General features: G+C 51.2%; 1 protein-coding gene across 3 annotated transcripts in view; it reads right to left on the reverse strand.

Moving 5' to 3' along the window:
* Positions 1-19,240, reverse strand: part of MAPT (microtubule associated protein tau) — a 1,132,093-nt gene that overhangs the window by 740,852 nt on the left and 372,001 nt on the right. The gene's annotated exons all lie outside the window — the stretch shown is intronic.

Here is a 19,240-nt window from a genome sequence, read left to right on the forward strand (position 1 = left end):
GATAACCATAGTTCAAGACCTAATTGATTTTCCCCTGATAAACCTGAGGAAAGTGGCCAAGGAAATTGACCATCTCTTTTCTAGATGGCAGAATCTACCTCTTACCATCTATGGCCGGGTAAATCTTGTCAAGATGGTTATCTTACCAAAACTGACCTATTTGTTCAGCACAATCCCCCTTGATTTCCCTGGTAAGCTATTGAATAAAATGCAGGGTAAAATAGGCAGCTTTGTGTGGTCCAATAAAAATTCCAGTTTATCCTGGAAGAAGTTGAAACGGAGACTTTTAAAGGGCGGCCTAGCTCTTCCAGATGTGTTTTGGTACTCTCTCGCCTTCCAGTTTAAAAACATACGCTGCTTACTCACCAGTACCGTCGAAACCAACTGGCGAGGATTCTGAGCGCTATGGCCAGTTTTGTAAGTTGGATTTCTCTACAAGTTTGGGGCACCAGGGTTTTTCAAGAAGGTTTGTCTAAAAGTCTTAAGATCAGCACTTAATGTGTGGTATAAAGCAAGAGTGAGATGGGGGATGGGTTATTATTCGGACTTTGCTCCCATTTGGGATTCTCGCGGACTGCTATTATGTTTGGAAGACAGTTTAGCCTCCCCTATTAAGAAGGCAGGAATCACGATCTGGTCTGACCTTATATCATCTGATGAAGTTCTTTTATGGGAGGTTTTAAGATCAAAAATAGGCGGCTCCTTCTCTAGATTTAAATACTTGTAACTGTGTTCTTGGTTCTCAGCTCAGAAGGAGCATATAGGCGGTAACTGAGAAATCGAGTACCGACTTCCGAATACAAAGTCTATAAAAAAGGAGGTTGGATTCTGGCATAGGAGTCGGCTGGACGCTGATGACGTAGATCTTCCCCCTTCTCATCTTGCTTGGAATTCATCCGTCCTAGGGGATATAGCTGTTAACTTATTTGCCTTATCCCCTCAAACCCTATACAAGCATGTTAAGCCAGCCTCCCTCAAAAAGACTCATTTTTATGTTGTTAACAGACTGTATTATACGACCAAGAAAATCGCAAGATTTGCCCCCTGCCCATCCCCCAAGTGCCCTACATGCGAACTTGCCGAGGCGGATGACATACACATATTTTTTTAATGTGTCTCCTTAAGAGAATTCTGGAACAATGTGGAGCGTGCCCTGGAAGGCATTTTTAAAGTTAAGTTAAAGCTAAACTTAGCTTTAGTTATTTTTTGTTTGGATAACGATCTCACAAGTTGGCTCTCTGGTGTACAAGTGGACTTACTTCTTTGTTTGATTTTAATTGTCGGTAGGGAGATCTGCAAACTGTGGAAAGACTCTAGGCCCCTGTTGTAGGAGAGCTGGCTGGGTGCTGCATTCGGCATGGCTCGTTTGGACCAGGGACATGTAAATGATAGTAACAAAAACATCTGGTCACCACTGCTATCTTACGGAAATAAGGCTGGTCTAAGGTCTCTATGGTCCACTGATTACACCAAGCCTCGTACAAAGAAGCTGGCCTGGTTGGCCTAAAGCCAATGCAGTAACAGAAGCCTGGGGTGCCTAGGTCGGAATAGGCGTCTTTGTTAGTTTTGCAGACGCTAATGGTGAGATGAGGACTAAAAAAGAAATTTCTTTTTAAAAAAAGTTCTTCCAACTTAACCTAACCCTACCAGACAAGAGTAATGGAGGCCCTAATCTCAATAACTCCTTTCCAATGGGCGGCAAAAAATCTCACCTATCTGGGAATCAAACTAACACCCAAGATCTCACAGCTGTTTCAAACTAACTAACTATCCACCACTCCTACACAACCTGAAAGTGGACTTAAAGAGATGGGCCCGATGTATCTATCGTGGCTTGGTAGGATCCATGCAGTCAAGATGGTGATCTTGCCTAGATTCCTTCATTTATTCCAGAGCTTTCCCATAGCGCTTGACACCGATTATCAGAGGGAGATCAAGACTACGCTTAACACATTTAACTGGAAAAACAAACGGACAGCCTCCCCTTTTGATTACTCTGATTGCCCAGATCAGAGGGAGGGTTAGGGTTCCCAGACTTTATTCTCTGTCCTAAGGGGGCCCAACTTAGAGTCATCATTGAATGGTCCCAGAGGGAGTCAGACAAGCGCTGGCTCCACATGGATAGGGCAATTGCAGGAAGAATCATCTGCGACCTATTGTGGAAACAAAAAATAATTGCCCACCCTAACACATACCTTAGCAGTCCAACAGGGACTACTCTAAGAGTATGGGACGAAGACGTCTGGAAGACAGCTCTGATGACGTTTCCTTCCCCCTTACCTCGATCCATTACAACCTGGCATGGAGAGATGGGATGTGTTTAACATTAACACACCTCTTTCACAACACAGACATACTCACTTTTGAACACTGCCAGAGGGATTTTAATCTTACAGAGGCAGAGTGTTACTGATACTGACAACTACACCACTGGGCAGCAAAGCAAGATACAAGGACAGCTGCCAGGTGAGAGCTCCCACTACTGGGAAACTTTGTGAAAAAGACCAGGGCAACTAAGGCTATTATAGCCTTTCTATACGATCTTCTCTGCTCAAGTCACTCACAACTGCTCCGCCACACTGCTTTTTGTGAACGTACCCTGGGACACGAAATCTCAGAAGGAGAATGTGGGCGCTGTGGAGGGACATTCACAAGCATAACCATTCCTTAGGCCTCTGAGTAGCACATTACAAAATCCTATATGATTGGTATTTTGAAGAAATGCTTTCCAAATACGTCCGACAGGTGCTGGAGGGGATGCGGCCTCCTAGGAGACTTTTGCCACATCTGGAGGGTCTGTCCGACGATCCACCCCTTCTGGTCGGAAATCTTAGCACAGATTAAGGAAATCTTGAGGTACCCAATACCAGACACACAGAAATTTCCATTACTGGGGCTCATATCTGAATCACTAAAATACCCAAAAAATGCAGATAAAGGTATACTGTGGCTATGTCTGGGGCAGCAAAGATAGCGGTGGCAGCTGCGTGGAAGAAACCCGACGCCCCAACACTGACCCAATGGAATTCCTAACTTTGGCAAGCAGTAACGATGGAACAGTTAAGTGATATCTTCAGGGGCGATTTAAAAAGATTTGAGTATATGTGGGGATCCTTAATAAATTACCTTTCGAAAGGCCTACCACTTCTAACCTGTCCATCACGTACGCAAGCACTACACCTCTTTCAATTTTGAATGCCCCCTCCTAAGATAGCCATACGAACCCCGAAGACACATTAGACACGGGACTCATGATATACCCTGACCTAATCCTGGAGACTCTGCTATACATTCGACTCTCATTTGAGTACCTAGCTTTACCTTAGTTATTGTATACGTTTCTCTTTGGGAGGGAGGGAGGGAAGAGAGGGGAAGGGACTGGTTATGCCAACTGTGAAGGTAAAGGCGAAAAGGAGCCAACTAAAGTGTAATGAAAACTGTTTTTAGAAATACCGACGTAAAATGCTATGATGGTCCACATTTTATGACAGTATTTCAAGCTCTACTGAAAGAAACAAATAAATGCTCCAAACGGAGTAATAAATGTCATTAAAATGTGATATTCTTCCTTCAAAAGCACTTGATGGTATGCAGCTTTTTTTTTTTTAAACAGATTTTTATTGATTTTCGTGTAGCATCTTACAATCATGCATCAAATAGAAATTCCCAACTCCATGGTCCAGGTCAGGATAACCTCTTCATTGGTCCACAACAGCCATGCCTTATCAACCCCCCCAACCCCCCTTTGTCAGTGTACCCTCCACAGTCTCTCCCACAGTGCAGCATAAACCTTCGTGTGATAGTGCGCGACTCCTCCTTGAGCTCTCCCATTCCCGGCCCCCCAGCCATTTGAGGACCCAGATTTGCACAAGGCCTCGCATGGTGCCCCGGCCACCCCTCGCACCCCCTCAGCATAGGCAATCCAACCCACGCATGCTGTAGGTTGGGCAGGCCTAGCAGTCCTCATCCCCGGCCAGTATCCCAGCAGTCTCCGCCCTAATCTCCCCTGCTTGGCCCGCCGGCACTTCCATCTCCTCTCCCTCATTAACTTCCAAAAATGAATGAAGGTCCGCCACCAGCGCACCCCACGCCCTGGCCGCATCCAGCGCTTTATCATTAGCAGTGCGTCTGGCTAGTTGCAATCGAAGAGACCCTTCACTAGTCGCCCATTGCAGGAAACACCCCCGCCATCTCAGGAAGCTGGGGCCCCCCCTAGATATCCAGTGTAGCGTGAGCTCCCTCTTGGCCAGGATTAACCCCAAGTCGAAGAATCTACTTGTAATTTTTGTGGCTGGAGTGTGTGGGAACCAGAGTAAAAGGCAAGCCCCCATATTTGCGTCAACTTGACGGCCCGTAACCTCATTTAAGCAAGACATAACATCAGTCCAGTATGTACCAAGCCCCGCGCAGGACCAGAACATATGACCAAAGTCAGCGCCCTCCGCGTTACACCGAGGACATACCGAATGCGCTCCTCCAAAGACCCGCTGGATCTTGGCCGGCGTCCAATACGCCCTGTGCAGGGTAAAGTATTGGACCATCTGAAACCGAACATTACGCGTGCCCTTCCAGGCCCTACGCACAAGCTGAGACCACGTCGTCTCCGATATCGAGATGTCGAGATCTCCCTCCCAGCGCTCCTGCAACCTATCCAGGGGGGCGGTCCATCCAACGCCAGTCTCCTGTACAGGCAGGTGACAGCCTTGAAGGTGCCAGCGGCCATCGTGACGTACTGGCAGCCCAGCGACACGGGAGGTTCCGCCAGGCCCATCCTCCAGTGTTTCTGAATCCCGGACACCAGGGCCGCATGGAGTAAAAAGTCACCCCTCGGCAGGTCGAAGGCCTCTTGTAAGTCGTGAAACGGCAGCAAAGCGCCATCCCTGTACAGGTCCCCTATCATGTGGACCCCGCGGTCCTCCCAAGCGGCCAGTGCTGACCAGTCCCCTCCATGCGGGAGGGCAGTGCACATGCCCAGAGGAATCTCCGGGGCATATGGGGTAGGAAAGCCCGCTCGCCTCTGGCTGCGTAGCCAGCATTGGCGAAGGGTACGCTCCTCCAGAGTCAACCGGTCCAGCCGGAGCCCCTGCTGGAGCACAATGAAGGACAGGACATGTCGCTGAATAACCCTGCCCTGCGAACCGTCTGGGCCCCTGAACTCTCGCGCCACCGCCTGCGTGAGCCATTGTAGCTGTGCTGCCAAATAGTACCATTCAAAATCCGGCACAGCCAGGCCTCCTTCCTCCCGCGATCTTTGCAGAATGTTCAAAGCCACACGCCTTCTGCCTGAACCCCAAATGCACCCTATTACCATCGACCGCAGCATCCGGAAGAAGGAAAGCGGAATCCACACCGGCAATGCACGAAAAAAATAAAGCAGACGGGGAAGGACCACCATCTTAAGCAGCCCAGCCCAGATTGCCTCTAATGCCTCTCAACGCTCTGCCCACATTCCCTTCATACAAGAGTGAGTGGGTGTGGTAGATGTAGACCCCGAGGTACGGTAGACACTCCGATTCCCAGCGCAGTCCCTCAAGCTCCGCAGGTGGAGCACAACGAGGGGTCAAGGGGAACAAGCAGGTCTTGGACCAGTTTACACGTAACCCCGAGAAGTCGCCAAACTCACGGAGCATGGTCCGCGCACCCTGCACCGAGGTATCAGCCATGTACAGCAGAAGGCCATCGGCATACAAGGAAATATAGTGCGAAACGCGGCGCAGGAGCACTCCCTCATAGAATCGTCCCTGCCGAGCCCTCGCAGCCGAAGGCTCAATCGCCAAAGCAAAGAGGAGCGGGGACAATGAGCAACCCTGTCGGGTGCCTCTGTCCACCGAGCATGCCGCAGATATTGAGCGGCCCGTACGGACCCTGGGGGTAGCGGAATTATACAGCAGCTGCGTCCAACGGACGAAACCGTCCCCCAGCCCGAACCGACGAAGCACGCAAAACAGGTACGACCACTCCACGCTATCGAACGCCTTTTCGATATCCACCGATAACACGGCCGCGCCCGAGGGGCCTTCCCCTTCAACTTCCATGACCCGTATCAGTCGCCTTATACACGTCGAGGTGTTCCGCGTGGGGATGAAGCCCGACTGATCTGGGTGTACCAGAGTGCACATATGCATAGACAGCCGCGTGGCCAGGATCCTGCTCAGCACCTTATAGTCCACAGTGAGCATCGAGAGCGGGCGATAAGCCGCTCTCGCGGTGGGAAGCCCGTCCTTCTTTAGCAACGGCACTATGAGCGCCTCCCTTGCCGACGACGGCAACCTGTCCTGTTCCCACGCCTCTCCATACACCTGATGTAATTGAGGCGCCAGGAGGTCAACGTACGAGGCGTAGAACTCCACCGGCAGGCCGTCACCACCTGGCGACTTCTTCCTGGCCATGTGTTTGATCGCCGCTCTAATCTCCCCCAGGGATACAGCAGCCCCTAGCGCATTCCCCCGCTCTGAATCCAACTGCGGTAACTGCGCCTCATCTAAGAAGGCATCCAACTCGGCCGGAAGGACCGACAGTCTGCTCCGATAGAGCTCCGAGTAGTAAGCCAGGAACTGATCATTAATCTCCTTTTGTGAGTAAACTAAGTCCCCCGCAGGCGTGGCCAGCGACAGTATCGGCGTACCCCTAGATTGGGGGCTGGCCAGCCATGCTAGCATCGAGCCGCACCATGTACTCTCGATAATCATGGCAGCGAAGCCTCTCAACTTGGCTGGCTACCCGCTCCTGAGCTGCCAGCACCTCCTCCCTATCACTCCCATCCACATGACTAGCCTTCTCCGCCTGCCGCAGTGAGGCCTCTTCCCGCTCTATATCAGCTAGCAGTGTCTTACGTATCCCCGCTGAGGACGAAAGACACGCGCCTCGCACCACCACCTTAAAGGCGTCCCACTCGGTCGCCCTGTTAGTCGCGGACCCTGCATTCTCCTGAAAATAATGCTCAATGCACTCCCGCACCTCGGCGTTAAACACCGGGTCTTCCAGCGCCAACGGGTTCAACCGCCACGTGGGGACTGGCTGCCGCTGCCTGGACCAAAGGACCGTGAGCAAGCAAGGGTTGTGATCCGAGATGGTTCTCGCCAGGTATTCGCTGCCGCGCGTGAGTTCCTGGACCCCAGGCGTACAAAGAACAGTGTCAAGGCGCACGTGAAGGTCATGAGGGGTGGAGTAAAATGAGTAGTCCCTGTCGGCCGGGTGATGCGTCCGCCAGGCTAATAGACCCCACCGTTCTTGCCAGTTCTTCCGCGCCTTGGCCACCCTGCGCACCACTGAGTGCTCCAGCGGAGGATGAGAACGATCCATCTCCACGTCCACCACCGAGTTAAAGTCTCCCCCCATAAACACCGTGCCCACCAGCAGGGTCGCTAACCTCCTAGACAACGCCGAGAAGAACCCAGCCTGATCAAAGTTTGGTACATAAACGCTGCAAAGCGTAACGTCCCGGCCATCCAGGCGCCCCAGTACCACCACAAACCTCCCATCTGAATCCACCACCGTAGTCATGGGTTGGAAGGGGACACCTGCGCGCACCCAGATCAGTGCTCCTCGTGCATGAGCGGAATAGGTAGTATAGAAGAGTTGCCCCCTCCATCGCCGCTGCAGCGCTTGCCCCTCTGCTTGAGTTAAGTGCGTTTCCTGCAAAAAAGCCACCTGGACCCCCCTGCGGACCAAATATGCATGCACCTTATATCGCTTCCTCATGGAGTTGAGCCCCCGCACATTCCAGGTAATACATTTAAGTTCAAGTCTAGCCGCCATCTATAGGCCTGTAGCCGAGTCCAATCCCACACAACCCTAGCGGTACACTGACAATCCCCTGCAACATGTAACAGCCCCAACCAACCCCCAACCCACCCCCCCCCCAAAACAGGCGCCAAACAGTTGTTACCCATCCAAACCATACCCCCGTCAACGAGGGAAACTCTGGAGATTACCAGAGACTCACAAGGTATGTGAGACAGAGGGGTGACTCCAGACCAGCCAGGCCGGACAGCAAGAGACCCACCACACCGTGATAGGCCGATCCCGACTAAAGAAGGCTCACCCTCCCAGCAGCGCCTCATCCCAATTAAGTCCACAGTTCACTAGGGCCCTCTTGCACCCCGGCAATACCCCGGCAAGACAGAAGAAATCGTCCCACCCAGCGCCCCAGGAATGGTTCCCCATCGTCCCTCACAACGCCAACCCCGCAGGCTGAGCATGCCCCCTTACTGTACTGCGCTCAGCTTCCTGAATGTCATTCGTCCATTAGCCCATCGGCCGTCTGTGGGGTAACCAGAGGTGGCTCCCCAGGGTCCTTCTCCGAGCCCCCATCTGAACCTCCCGTGTCCGCTTCATCCGAGCCCAGCCGGGAGCCCGAGTCCACCAATGGGGCCTCCATCGCCGCTCCGGATATGACCGATACCGCCTGCAGGGCGGCCTGCCTCTCCAAGTCCGTCTGTGACGCCAACGGGGACCTCCTGTCCTGCACGCGTCTCCGGTTGCGCCTACTCCTGCGTGGCTTCGGTCGGTCCTCCGTCGCCACCGCCCAGGTACCAGCGCCATCCTTGCCCGCTTGGTACCGTTCCAGCCATTGCCAAGCGTCTTCCGGTGTGTCGCAGAACGTCGCCACTCCATCCACCAGCACCTTCAGGCGCGCCGGGAACAGTAAAGAGTACTGCACTCCCTCCTCGCGGAGGGCCTTCTTGACTGCTAAGAAGGAGAAACGACACCGTTGGACCTCCTGGGAGTAGTCGGGGAAAAGAGACACAGAAGCGTTGTCCACCCTATAGGGGCCAGCCGATCGAGCCTGCCGCAGGATAATGTCCCGGTCCCTGAAATGCAGCAGTCGAGCTATCACCGGCCGGGGAGGGCGGCCCAGGGCAGGAGGTCGGCCCGGCACCCTCTGCGCCCTCTCCAGTGTGTAAAAGTGCGTCAGGCCCTCGGGGACCACTACATCCCGCAACCAGCTTTCCAGATAGGAGACCATGTCGCTCCCCTCAACAGTTTCAGGCAAACCCACCACTCGGATATTATTGCGCCTATTGCGCCCTTCTGCATCAGCCGCTCTCCTTTCCAAGTGCTGCACCCTGCGCATTAAGTCCTCCATCGTGGCGTCCGTCGCTTTCTGGGCCGGTTCTAGCGTCTCCAGCACCAGCTCCGCAGATTTGACTCGATCAGCGAGCTTATCGTGGTCCGCCTTCAAGAGGCCTAGGCCTGTGGAGACCTGCGCAATGTCTTGACGCAGCGCTTCTTTAGTGTCCCCTATGGCTTTGAGGATCTGATCCATTTGCTGCTGTTGTAGCCCCGCTGTCTGGTTGTCCGTCGGGTGCTGTCCGTGAGCTTCAGGGGAGTCCTCCGTCGGGTCAGCCGGTACTGCGCCCGCTCCCTTCCGCGGCTTCCCCATGGTGCAACACTGGGTCTCGTCAGCTGCGCCTGGCGCCAAAAGTCAGTCCCGCGGCGCGCCCCTGGCGATAATGGGAACCGCGTCCCCGTGGATCTGGCCAAACAAGGAGCCAGGACTGCGCGTACGAGAAAGGGTCTGGGTGGCGCTGCAGGTCCACAGGCACTCGTCGTGTGAAAGGGGCACCGCCCGCCAAGTCCAACGGCCGTCGGCGAGACCCACCAGCGGGGTGTAGCCGCCACGGTTCCCTGACAGGCTCAGGGAGATCAGGCCAGCAGAATCCGCACCTGGGGGGGGCCCAGGGCGACCCCAGGTCCCTCACCCATGCACTCAGGGGCCGCTGTGGCAAAGTTGTGTCCGCGGGCCAGTCCCGCTACTATGGGCGCCCAGAAGCCCTCCTGAATGCAGGGCCTGTGGCGTAGTTATCAAAGCGCCACCCCCCGAGGTCGCACCGGGTCAGAAATGGGCCCCCTCGGGCCGGTCACAGTCAAACTGCGGGCCCACCAGCCAGCAGTCGCGAAACTCGGCGACGGTGTCCCCAGCAGGTCGAGCGCCTCCCACAGCTCCCGATGCCAGTCGGCCGCGAGGGAGAGCCACTCCTCTCGGCAACGGCGTCCGCCGGGACCGTGTCAGGCAACGTCCCTCCGGTATCAGGCCGCGTCGCCGCCTGGGCACAAGGACGCCACCACTCCTTTCCGCCGGTTCCAGCGCTCCCGGACAGCTCCCAGTCGCCCCTCTAAGCGCACGGGCACAAGTGTAGGGCGCCCGTGTCTACCCCCGCCTGGGGGCCGTCTCCAGGCCGGCGCCAGTTGCCGCTCATCCGCGGAGTCCGGGTCTCCAGATGGCGCCTCAGCAATTGAGGCCGGGGATCCAAGGGTCGCGGTAGGCCTCAGGCAAGATGGCCGACCGCCGTAGACGGGGCTTCTCTCAAACCTCCGGAATCGAGGCAGCCGAAGGTCCCTTCCTGCGCACAACCGCAGCCGAGGTGCTCCGTGCCTCCTAGGGACCACGCTGGGTCGGCGGCGCCGCCGGGGAAGGTCTCGGACAGGATAAATCCCGAGATCGGCCCGGAGCTCGGGGCTCAGGCGACCATGCTCGACGGAGTCCAAGCCACGCCCCCGATGGTATGCAGCTTTAAGGTCTACATTGCTGAAATACTTTGAATTTGGGGCAGCAGATGGCACTCCACAAGAATATTTTTATTTAGTGAACGTAAACCCGCACATAGACAAATATTACCATTTGTCTGTCAAACATTTTTGATATACTTTAATGCTACATTAAATTTTCATTCAAAAATGGTTTATTAGAACTGGGGGTCTCTAGTTGGCTAAGGCAGGTACCTTAGGTCAAATAGGGACCTTTGCTTCTAAGTCACAGAAAGGACAGACACCTTCTTAGATAGCCCCTGCTCACCCCCTAGGTAGCTTGGCACGAGCAGCCAGGCTTATCTCCAAAGCAAATGTGGAAAGTATTTGCAACCCCACTCTTAGTAACCCAATGATGACACCACAAATGGACTCTACATATGTGTATATAAAAAGATATACGATATGACCACACGATAAAGATCCAACATATGCGTATTTGTAATATTTCACCATGCCCGTTATTAGGCCAGCAAAGGCTCGCGCTGCAATGTGAGGAAAGGCCGAGATTGTTTCTCTCGTAGCCCGTACCCTGCCCTAGGCATGAAACACACAAGCTCGCTGAGCGTTACCTGGAGGGTGCGATCTCACTCTCCTCTCCTCTCCTTGCGACTTGGGCCTCCGATGCGACTTCGTTGATCTTGGGCAGTGGAACACGGCCCCCTCCCCAACGGGGATGGTTCGAGGTCCCTCCTTGGCTAAGGCAGGCTTGGACCGGCAGCACAGCTCCTCTGGGGATGCCGGTTCAGGCCTATAGCAATGACAAAGGTCTCAGGCTGCAACAGGGCACACGCACAGCGTCGCTGAGACTTACTTAAGCTCCGGCTGCACCCGACCACAGGGCAATCCTCACGAAGGTCTCAGGCTGCACAAAGCACACACACACACACAGCGTCGCTGAGACTAAACTTGGATTCCGGGCGCCCATGATCACAGAGCAATCCTCACGAAGGTCTAAGGCTGCACGAAGCACACGCACACAGCGTCGCTGAGACTCACTTGAGCTTCGGGTGCACACGATCACATGGCAATCCTCACAAAGGTCTCAGGCTGCACAAAGCACATGCACACAGCGTCGCTGAGACACCTCTGAAAACTTTTATGTGTCTGGGTTTTCACAACAAGGAGCCAGCTCTCCTCGGGCCCTTGGGGACAAGTTACTTCAGGACACAGCACACAGCAAAGTCCTTTCAAGCAGGGGGACACAGCACACAGCAAAGTCCCTTCGCCTCTCCTTGGTTAAATCAGCAAACTGCAGGCCAGCCCCTGAACACACAGCAAGGGTCAGTCCTTTCCGTCAGTCTCTCCAACTGTTTCTTCCTTGGCAGATGTTCCTCTTGACCGCGAAGTAGTTTCAATCCTTTTCAGTCTTGATCAGTCCAAAGGGTTTCAGCTCTCAGAGTTATACCCCTAAATGTCTTTGAAGTCTTTGTGTTCAGGGGGTCACTGACCCCTGTCCAAACCAGTTCTGGGTGTCTCCCTGCCAGTGTCACCTTCTTCCTTAGATTATGAGAGTCTGGATCCACACAGCAGGAGATGAAGCCATTGTTTTAAGGCGGCAGCCCAGTCCTCTTCACCTCCAGGGGCTACTCCTCCTTCCTACACTCCAGATGCTGGTCAGCCTGTTGCTGCCTCACCTCCTCCCCTGGGTCAATACATTCCCCCAGATCCTATCACATTCAAATCCAGACAGTCAATCCACAACCAGGTAGAGACACACAGAAATGTGAGAACACAAAAGACCAGCCATTTCTAAAAGTGTGGCTTCTAAACACCCAAGGCAAAAACCAGCTTCACAAAAAGATGTGTTAATAAATGTGAGTTCAGGCATACTAAACTTAACTTTTCCATCGTAAGCCTATAGGAAGATAGGCTGGAAACATATTACACAGCCTCCCCATTCTGTCCTAAGGGCAAGATGGCCTTTCAACAGTTAAAAAAGAAATGGAGAGTAATTCACTGTCAGGACATGGGACTCACCTCAGTACATGTCCTACCTTTCACATACTCTGCACCCTGCCTGGGGGGTACCCTGGGCCTACCATAGGGGTGTCTGAGGTTCATTAAAAGGGAAGGGTAAGGCCTGGCAAGGGGGTGCACTTGTCAGGACAACAAGGCAGTTTAACACACTGCGTGCAGGCACTGCAATGGCAGGCCTGAGTTCTCTCTTTAAGGCTACTGCTGTGGGTGGCACAATTAGTGCTGCATGCCCACTAGTAGCATTTGTGTTACCAGACCTGGCACACATAGTGCACTTTATCAGAGACTTTACTAGTAAAACAAATATACCAATTATGGACAACCAATTACTATTACGCTTTATACAGGGAGCACTTGCACTTTAACACTGATCAGCAGTGGCAAATTGCCCAAAGCATCTAAGATGGCAACACCATGTCAGACAAAAAGTTCTAGGGGGAAAGCAAAAAGTTTAGGGAACTTTAGCCACAAAGGGCCAAGTCCAAAATGTTTGTTATAATATTTTATATTCAAATAATAAACATGTATTTTTTTAACATTAAATTATATTTATTTCTTAACTATTTTAGATAATTTAATTTAACATTATTTCTTATTGGATTCTTTTCTACAGAATGGTATTGCAGTACCAGTGGTTCGCCATGGGTGGTGCTGCACTTAATCTCGGAGCTGAAGTAATATACTACTTTTTTGGGGCCCTTTTGACTGTCCTAGAAGGGCAAATTGTAAATAACAATGGGCTTTCCCTTTTGTGGGTGGGTGTACATCCTGGGAACACAACAGTGGGTCCAGGTATACCAAAACCTCGGACGATAAAAACCACTGATGCCCTAATCATGTGTTAACGGTTACACCATTACTGAGAGTCTACATGTGAACTTTGCTTGTTACAGTGCTTTATTGTCTAATGGAAACATAGGTCCATAAGAATTGCATTGACCTGTGTTCCCTTATTCATTGGACATGTCCATTTAGAGTCATGAGATATGTTTGTTTTCTCGTATTAATCTGTTGAGGGGAATAATTTTATCTCAACATAAAAATGACCTAGGATTTGAGACCATGTTGCATATGTTATAATGTTTTTATGTCTTTTATATAGTTGCACTTTGTGTGTATGTGGACATGTTGTCCTTTTATAAATGTACTATGTCAAATGTGGTGACAATGTTGTTTTGTTATGTCTACAGCCCAGAAGAAGCTCGGAGTGTGGGCGAAACGCGTTGGCTGTTTTGGATAAAAATATATGTGTAGTGCCAAGAAATGAATAAAAGGAGATTAAGGACACAAAAAGAACGAATGTCTCTGTCATCATGATTTAGCTGTTTGATTATCTCCACCTTCGTGCCTCTCTTATTCTTGCTTTCACAGGGTCCAAGGAGGTTTAAAGACCAACGAGCGAAGTCCCCTAATACATTCTCATTGCTGTTACACTGCTGAAAACGAAGGTGATGCACCAGGAGCGTGCACTTTTAACTTGGATTTTTTAACTGTTGTGATATCGTGTTTTTAAAACCATTCACTTTTGTTGCTGGAACCTACCTGCCTTAGGAGGCATTACTGTGCTGGGATACCTGGTCTCAATCTCCTCCTTCCCCGCCCCGGTCGGACGCGGTGAATAGCACCGTTGCGTGGAGGGCGAGGAAGGGAAGAGACAGGCACTTCCGGTCGGCTGGCTGGACGGGACGGTTAGCGGTATAGTCGACAGCCCAGGACTCAGCTGGGAGGGATTTAAGGCAGAGACAGCGGGACCGCGCTTGCGGTGAGCAGGCTGTGGCAGGGCTTCTCATTGCTGTTACGTTGCTGAAAACGAAGGTGATGCACTAGGAGCGTGCACTTTTAACTTGGATTTTTTAACTGTTGTGATATCGTGTTTTTAAAACCATTCACTTTTGTTGCTGGAACCTACCTGCCTTAGGAGGCATTACTGTGCTTGGATACCTGGTCTCAATCTCCTCTCTTTTTCGCTCAAGCTAAGCCCTAACCTGACAGTGAAAAGGATATTGATTGACAGACCCCAGGGTCCCTCTACCCGCTTTCTGATGAATCTATCGGAGAGCATGGCCCATTTAGCACTAAGGCATGACAAGCTTTTGGTTCTGGGTGATCTGAATTTACATTTAGAAGACCCCTTGAATAAAGAAGCGCTACATCTTCGCCATGATCTTCAGGCATTTCAGCTACAGCTAAAATCACTCGCCCCTACCCATCAGCACGGACACCTACTTGATCCGGTGTTCGCTAATTGGGAGGATGTTATAGTCTCTAAGCCGCTCCCAGTCCCTTGGTCAGACCATTTTTTGGTACCGGTGATGATTAGACTACCGGAAATTGACAACTGAGGGGTAGGGTTTGGTACCCACTCTTTTAGGAAGGTGAAAACTGTAGATCAGGAGAGGTTTAATAAGGAGCTGACAGAGGGTGGCCCTCCAGGTGGACTGGATAGTGACACTGCATGTCTGAATTTGGAGAGGCACATTATTAAGGCGTTCGATAAGGTGGCGCCGCTTCTCCTGAATAAGGAGGGGGGCAGGAAACGCAAAACTGCTCCTTGGTTCACCCAAACACTGTAGTCCATAAAAACGGAATGTAAGCGCTTGGAGAGGAAATGGAGTAAAGGCTTTCATAATCAGGATAAATTGGTGTATAGGACACACCAACGGAAATACCAAAAACTGTTGAGACAGTCTAAAGCCACTTACTATAAAACTAAAATTAACTTGGCCGAGAATGCCACCAAAGAATTATTTAAAATATATAAGGAAATCTCATCTCTGGCCGAGTCTCCCACTCCTAGCAAAGGTGACGCAGAGGAGGGTGATCGTATCGCTACCTACTTCTCTGAGAAGGTGGGGGTGATATATTCATCCTTCTCTGGAACAGTAAGAGGTGGGGCAGACTTTGAAGAACAGAGGATAGAGTCTAAAGTAGACCCTAAACTCAATTATTTCACTGTCCCCACCCCGGAGATTCTCAAGAGGACATGCCTTGGTGGTAAATCTGGCTCACCCAGGGATCCTGCTCCGGCTAAGGTGATGGCGGATAGCCTGGATGTACTCGAACCTTTTATTAGTCATGTGTTGGAAGTTTCGTTTAGTTTGCATACGCTGCCTGAAAACTGGAAACGCACAATCATTCTTCCAGTTAGGAAGAAGCCTAACGTAAGCCTAGACAAACTCGACAACCTTAGACCAATTTCGCTTCTGCCTTTTTCGGCATAAGTGGCGGAGAAGCTGGTGAATTGCCAACTGATGACACACGTGGAAAATTCCAGCCTCCTCCACTAGTCACAGTCTGGGTTCCGGGCAGGTTATTCTATGGAAACTGCTCTTCTAAGGGCCACAGAAACCATTAGGCAGGGGGCAGATGCGGGGCACACCATGGCTCTAATAATGTTAGACCTGAGCGCAGCCTTTGACACTGTAGCACATTACACCTTGCTGCAGTGTCTAAACAAAGGAGGTGTCTCGGGATCTGCTCTAAAATGGCTAAAGCCCTTTTTGACGGGATGTAGCTTTCAGGTCAGGCTGGGTGCGCACCACTCCAGAGATTTTGAATTGCAGCAGGGGGTGCCTCAGGGCTTTGCCCTGAGCCCCACGCTGTTTAATCTACATATGGGCCCGCTCGCAGAGATAGTGCATGGCTTTGGAGTGGGGGTCGTCTCTTATGCGGACGACACCCAGCTGTTGATCTCCCTGTCACAGGCCCTGGAACTCGCTGCATCTAACTTCAGGGCTTGTATGCAGGAGCTTGCTTCATGGATGAATAAGAACTGCCTTAAACTGAATGGCAGCAAAACCGAGGTTATGGTGGTGGGGGGCAGTAGGACGAGCTGGTCTGCGGAGTGGTGGCCCTCGAGTTTGGGTCCAACCCCCGTACCGTGTAACAAGGCGAAAAACCTGGGGGTGTGGGTTGACCCAGCCCTCTCCTATGAAGGACATATAAGAAGGGTAACTGGCAAGTGTTTTGGAGTGTTGAAGTCCCTGCGCAAAACTCTGGATCTTCTCCCGTTAGAGGCACGTAAGACTATGGTCCAAGCACTTATAACATCACGCCTCGACTACGCCAATATTCTCTATCTTGGTGCTACGGAAAAGAGTATCGGTCGACTGCAGGTGTTGCAGAATGGCGCTACGCGGGTGGTTCTTAATCAGCCTAGGAGGGCGGCTTAAAAAAAAAAGTCCTCACCGCATTGCACTGGCTACCCGTGAGGCAAAGGGTGATGTTTAAGACTCTATGCACTTGCCATCGCATCCTCAATAACGCTAGCCCATCCTACCTGAGGGACCTGGTCATTAGTTATGTGCCACAAAGGTCTTTGAGATCTATTGGCACCGGACTTGTGGTAATTCCCAAGGTCAAGAAGGCTAGGATGGGGGGTCGCTCTTTTAGGTTCCAGGGCGCTCAGTACTGGAATAAACTTCCTCAAAAACTCAGGCTGGAAAGCTCTGAGAACAAGTTCAGAAAGATGCTGAAAACTCACCTATTCTCCGGCAGCATGTAATGGTTCTGTGAGGAGTTCTGCCCCTCTTCATCTCACCCAGCACGGGGACACGCCGAGATGGCGTAACCATTGCGCTTTATAAATGCCTTATTATTATTATTACAATAGACAAAACACTAAAGGAGCCCTAAGGTCTAAAAGGGAAAAAAGTGTCGCCTGACGAAGAAGGCATCCCTTTAAAGGACGATTTCCCTCACACACCAGAGGTGGCATGCTTCAGCACTGGGGAACCTCCTTGCATCATGAAGCCTAGTCATGGTGCAAGCTTCAACCCCCTCACTGAGAGGGAGAAGCTCATGGATGTTTTATTGTAAGCGGTATTATTACTGAAACCCAATGCAAGCTTACAAGATGTGGTGAGGGACGCAGTGCAAGTGATTAAGTGAATTAAAACTAGATACAGGGTTTTCCACATGTCTTTATTCAGGCTACCATGTGCTAGGATTTAAAAACTGAGGATACAACAGGAACCATTAGACCCAGTTGTACTTTGCTAAGATCTGCATGTTTCAGCCAATGACCTAGCGAGTGTTGTGGATTTCTTCAGGATCCAGTTTGAGCTACTGCTGTGAAAGCGATATAAACAAAAGAAAGTTTGAAAATACAGTATATTAATTAGATACAAAACCAGTGATCTAAGGTTAGCAGGATGGTGGATTCACTGGTGGTGCCTCAGTACATCAGGTGGAAATGTTGCTGGCCATGCTGATGGACAGGGCAACTAAATCTGATAAATTAGCCTCATGTATTACCGCTTTCACTTCAAATAGCCACTCTAGGCCCTTTTAGGTTGCTAAGAGCATTATTACCAGCATTTTAACCGCAGCTCCATGCTATCACTTTTCTCATTTTAGGGCCGTTTAGCTTTAACCAGGACATTATCCAACATTTAGGAGGGAGGTTTTTGATTCTTACCCTTACGATGGATTTAGGCCCAAGTCTCTGTACAGGGGTGAATGTATGACATTGTTCTGCATTCTGTGCATCAATTCTTTTTTTTGCATTTGTCACCCCGAGAGGGACGTATACTCAGACGTGAGTCCCGTGCTCTCCATGCCACTGGAGTCAAGCTATCCTGGCTGATGAGGGCTGAAAGCCCAAAACTGGTCCTAGGATGCTTTGTTCGAGTCCAGGAGGTCCTGGCCTGGCAGTTCGTGCTGGACTGTTCCCATTGGCCGCAGGGTCAAGACTGATTTGCATATGGCTGGGTCCAAACTGTAATGGCATAGTGAGCAAAAAAACGATGGATTTAGGCCCAGATCTCTGTACTGGGGTGAATGCATGACATTGTTCTGCATTCTGTCCATCAATTGATTTTTTGGGGATGGGTATGCTAAGACGTGAGTCCCGTGCTCTCCATGCCACTGGAGTCAAGCTATCCTGGCTGATGAGGACTGAAAGCCCGAAACCGGTCCTAGGATGCTTGATTCCAGTCTAATGAGGACCTGGCCTGGCAGTTCAGGCTGGACTGTTCCCATTGGGCGCAGGGTCAAGACTGATTTGCATATGGCTGGGTCCAAACTGGAATAGCATGGTGAGCAAAAAAACGATGGATTTAAGCCCAGATCTCTGTACTGGGGTGAATGCATGACATTGTTCTGCATTCTGTCCATCAATTGTTCATTTTGCATTTGTCACCCCGAGTTGGACTGGTATGCTCAGACTTGAGTCCCCTGCTCTCCATGCCACTGGAGTCAAGCTATCCTGGCTGATGGGGGCTGAAATCCCGAAACCGGTCCTAGGATGCTTGGTTCCAGTCCAGGGAGGACCTGGCCTGGCAGTTCAGGCTGGACTGTTCCCATTGGGCGCAGGGTCAAGACTGTTTTGCACATGGCTGGGTCCAAACTGGAATGGCATGGTGAGCAAAAAAACGATGGATTTAGGACCAGATCTCTGTACTGGGGTGAATGTATGACATTGTTCTGCATTCTGTCCATCAATTGTTCTTTTTCCCATATTGCTGTTACATTAAATGTCCGGTTGCAGATAAAAGAGGTGGGCCCATCTCAGTCTCGTCCAATCTGTGACAGGCCGAGATTGGGCATGTCCTAAGCCCGGGTGCATTCCATGCAGCAGGATATGAAGGCACCTTAAATAGCGCTTTCAGAGGAGGAGCACACTCCACCTACTACATTCCAAAGTACCAGGGGTAATCTGGGGTGTGTAGTCCCCCCAATAGCAATAATCTTTGTAGTGTGCATCCTGCAAAGCTTGATATGAAGGCAA

This window comes from Lissotriton helveticus, chromosome 5_1 (genome assembly GCF_964261635.1).
Source record: "Lissotriton helveticus chromosome 5_1, aLisHel1.1, whole genome shotgun sequence".
Classification (NCBI taxonomy): domain Eukaryota; kingdom Metazoa; phylum Chordata; class Amphibia; order Caudata; family Salamandridae; genus Lissotriton; species Lissotriton helveticus.